The sequence below is a fragment of the Schistocerca serialis genome, chromosome 2 (genome assembly GCF_023864345.2).
Source record: "Schistocerca serialis cubense isolate TAMUIC-IGC-003099 chromosome 2, iqSchSeri2.2, whole genome shotgun sequence".
Lineage (NCBI taxonomy): Eukaryota > Metazoa > Arthropoda > Insecta > Orthoptera > Acrididae > Schistocerca > Schistocerca serialis.
In genome coordinates, this window is record NC_064639.1 from 215,676,811 (window position 1) to 215,681,598 (window position 4,788).

A 4,788-nucleotide genomic window follows, 5' to 3' on the forward strand; every position below is an offset into this window, starting at 1 on the left:
GCAATTAGAACAGCACAATTAACCGGCAATAGTGGAAGACCACAGTGCTTGTGGACAACTTCTCGTGGTACAGGATGCCCGTGTACTGGCAAAAGAGTCATGGACGTGTCGACGCAAAACAGAGAGGCGGTTAAACTCATAAACCAGCTTGAAACGCTAATAGAGGGGACGGCTACAAGCTTCCGGAGTCATGGCTGCCAGCTATCCCTGTCCGAAGTTTCTGGGGCAGAAGCCTCGCTGGTCAAGGACGGTACAGCCTAAACAAACAGCTATAGAGGGACTGTTAATCATTTGCACGAAAATCGGGAATAAAACATGCCCACAAGAAGCCAAGAGCTGATTTGCAAGTATGTGCCTATCATTGACGAGCCGGATAGTCCAAAGGTAGTCTCTTTCCAAATCTCTCACTCTTGTCACGACTAGCTTGTTATATTCCAGTGCCAATAAAGTTCCAGAAGTAGTAAGCATTGACAACGATTGTTTGCAATAAACTGCGGCACCTTTCCTCCAGTAAAACAAGTCTTACCCCGAGGAAGGCCGTTATGATATGGCCTAAACGTTGAGAATAGAGTTTATTATATTTCAAAGTATTTAAATTTTTATACAGTGACTCTGTACATCAGCCGGAAGAATTTTAATCGTCTTGGCACCGGCATGCAAGGCTACGTAGTTATATCGGATATCGAACAAAATCAGAGTCACGCTCCAAGCACAATGACAGACCGATGTAGTTCTTGCAACAGAGTAACAGAGTTAATTGGGGCTCCTTGGCGGATAGCTTTCGTGAAACGCTGTGAGCGGTTCATCATTTGAATATGGTTCAAGTACAACTGCAGTACCCCATTTCAACTAATAAGACAGCAACAGCTGCCAGAAGCTAATTGTCAATCACTTAGTCACAACTAGTTTTGTGACCACAAAATCATATCTTCAGGTGAAAAAAAGTTACAACCAAAATTAACCTTAGCGTGATTGTATCAAAGTGCTGCAGTGTCAAGTACGCACCTTAAAGTGTGCTTAGATCTCCGTGAGGGCAAATATTAGACATTGCCCATCTTCCTGCTTGAAAGCGGCATACAAAAAACGCACGCGTCATCTATAAAATGACAGAGGACACGAGATAAGACGAAACCCTGAAAAGAAATTGATGTTAAGAACCGAATCGTATGAAATTGACAAGAATCCTCCCAATAGATCCACATTATCAGCAAGTGGAGTGAGCAAACCACAGGTACAGCGGCCAGGACACCGATACAAGATATGCTTCGTGCATGGGTCATGCCCATGGAAGAACGCCCAGGCGCGTATGCGCGGAACAGGAGCACCAACGTAGGAGGCCGACGTAAGCAACTGTGGGAGCCACACTCAACCGAGAAATTAATTACATGACAGCACAAGAAGATAGGGGAACGTTTTTAAAAAACCAACATCCGGAATCACCGGTATGAAAAACAGTATAACTTACAAACAACGTTAAGTACCTCGACACATTGACAGTATCATATGCAATTGTGTTTAAGTATGAACTACTACACCACATTCGTGCGAAGGGGTAAAAACTGACATATTAGAGCGAACTGATTACAAAGTATTGATAAAATATCTACCGCTTTCAAAAGACACATTACGCTACCCGTCAGAAAAAGTGGATGAAGCCAAAAAACATAAGCTTTAGTTTATGTCGCTGAAAAGTTTGTGGTTTGCCCTAACATGAATGAAAAGTATTCTTGAATTTACTGCCAACATTACTTACTCGAAATTTAAAGAATTAGACACAATGTAACTAACATATTCTAATATATCCAAAGAGGTGTTTTGTAATATTATCGACAGGAAAATATATGCGAAATACCCTCTGCTCTGTTGAATGATTACCAAATTGTGATGCAACAGTTACTCCACATGACAGAACATCAGACTGGAAATTCTTCTGTAATATGTCCATTTATTTGTAACTTAGTAAATCATTTGGTAGCAGTAAATCTATTATCATGTATGGAAATCTGGAATGCTGTTACATTCTCCAACAAAAATTAATTCAGTTTTTAATTATACCTCTATATCCTACTACTATCACTACTATCAAAACATTTCGCATCGCACTGGGTGTGCGCTCAGAGCTCTCCCGCTCCACGTTAGTTGTGGCATGGTGACATCTTGACCACCATGTTGGAGTCATTAAATATGCATCTTGTCTATGTATACATAGGTAAACAACGATCGCTGTATCACGTATCATCCTTCAAGACGTGTTAACACCTTGACTCCTAGGATGTAGTCTGCACTCCTGACACACTTACAAAGAAAAACGAAGACAAAAAAATTAAGAACATTAAAAAGTAGCACAAACAATAGCCAGTACCTCCAGCATAGCAAAGTCCTAATATATATATAATGCCACTCACCCACTTAGGAAGGAAAGTTGGCGGTATTAAGGTGACGCCTAAAGTCATAGCTTGAGAGGTGTAGTGAACCCTTGCTCAGCAAAACAAAACGTACCGCAAAACTCAAATATATCTTCAACATCTTTTTGACGATTGTGACCCCACGTAGGAAATAATCCAGTAATAGACAAAATGTTCTGATGGTTGTGAGAAATAGGATTAGGATGTTTACCACCAGCAAATGTTCTTTTTGTTGATGACAGCCTTCCATTCCAGTAGCAAAAATCTCTGGGAAGGTCGACCATATGCTAGTCATAGTTGCCAGTGCTCACTGCAAATAAACATGTTTCCCTGCCTTGGGTCAGTCGGCTACATAGCAAGGATCATAGCCACTAAATTAGGAGGCTACAGAATCGATTCCCACAATAGTTAACCTCTCAACCAAAACAAATGCTCAAACATAATAATTGCACAGGTTTAGAAAAATAAGCAGTGGGCCTAAAGTGTAATTGCAGGAAAACATATACAAGGTGGTTTTCTCCGCCGTGTACAAACTACAGTTGTCTGTAGCGAACTGTGACATCAAACAGCGATAGATACAGTCCTCAGCTGTATGCTAATAGGTAATACACTTATTAGACTGCTCTTTGTCGAACACCAGCATCTCGTCAGTTGTACACAGTTCCCACCAAAAAAATAAAGATAGTACGTTCCACTCCAGGCTTTTTCCCAGTGTGTAAGTGAAGGGAGAGTTTAAGTATGTCTCCCACTAGTTTTGAGTGGTATTGTGGATTTTTTCCCACTAGGACAACACCAGTTGTATGGCATCGTCAATTTTTGAGCTGTTTTGCGATTTTAGGCGCTCCTTGTGTAGCGCTATGCATATAGTTGTGTAATTAGGACCGATTTTTATGATTACGTAATGAGGATCGATATTAACTTCAGTTTCCAACAATAATAAATAAATTACGCTTATCCAACATTCCTCTTCTGCACCTGGGCAGTTTCCATGTGTTTGGGGGGGGGGGGGGGGAGAGGGGAGGGGGGTTGCACTTCGGCTTTCCAACCAGAGGGACCAGGGTTCCAAGTCCCGGAAAAGGCGCTGCCATTTGTAATTCCCTGGTGGGGTGGGACGTCATCGCGCCCTGAGGCAAAGAAATTCCCACCAAAATTCGAAATTCTCGCCAATAAGACAGGTGGGGAAGTGGCAGGGAAGGTGTGGGGAGGGGTAGGATGCGGGAACCACGTTCCAGCTGGGGAATACACATGAGGTCATCTGGGGTGGGGGAGGGGTGGCGTTAATTAATTTACATTTCAATTTGACATCAAGAGTGTTCTCGGAGCTCCGCTGCCCTACTAGTAACGCCTCGCTCAACGACTCACCGTGCTTTTGTTCACTGCCTAGTCTCCGTAGGCATTCTGCAATCGCCTATGTCTATGTGCTATGCTCTGGGTTTCTGCAAAAGAAACTCAATGAGAATTCTCTGCTTGTAACGCATCTCCGTTACAGACGCCATTTTGAAGGCAATGTTTAGCGTCGCCATCGATAGGAGCTTCATGAGACTATAGGGGCTGAAGCGGGAATATTTCAAGATGTCTCATAACAAATCTAGCATTTTTTCAACCGAAACTGGCTGAGAGAAAAATGTTTTGCATTGCTTACTGAACGCGCCTCGTAGATAGCATAGCAATCGTAAACCTGTAATTTGCTGACCACCCAGCATCTTTCTCCATGTACGGAATTTTCTCCCCTGAAAAATGCTTCATAAAGTGAACTGATCTAAAAGAGAGCTGCGTAAAAAAGTAAAGCCTTTTTGAACTTAAGAACACTCCTCCACAGTGAGACCATGACTTTATATATTTCTCTTCGTATAATTACATTCCTATCATTAGTGGGTAATTTTCCATCCACTTACATCTTAAATTCAGTACTGATAAAATTATGTAAAGAAGGCTGGTGTTTCCTATCGCACCTGTGCATTCTCCTTCGGGAGCAGAAGATGATTTAGAAAATACTGATACTCTACGAGTAATTGTCGACCCTGGAAACCGAAAGATTGCGGGATCGAATCCAGATTGAACAACGGATTTTTTTCTGCTGTTAACCCAGTCTTCGCTTCTCCATGATGAAATTTCTTGCTCCTGTTGGATAAGTGGCATAGATTGTGGCGTCCAATAGAAAGCCGTTGAGCTTCACGGAATTATTGTTGTACTTAAATTAGCTGAACATTTTTTTTCTGTTCAGTCTACTTTGACGTAAAACACTCGAATGTGATTTATGACAACTTTTTCCGTCACACAGGATTCTGGTTCCAGAATGAGATTTTCACTCTGCACCGGAGTTGTAAGGTGTCAGGCAAATCCAACACCTTCCATGAAGACCCTGACATGATAAGCAAATCCA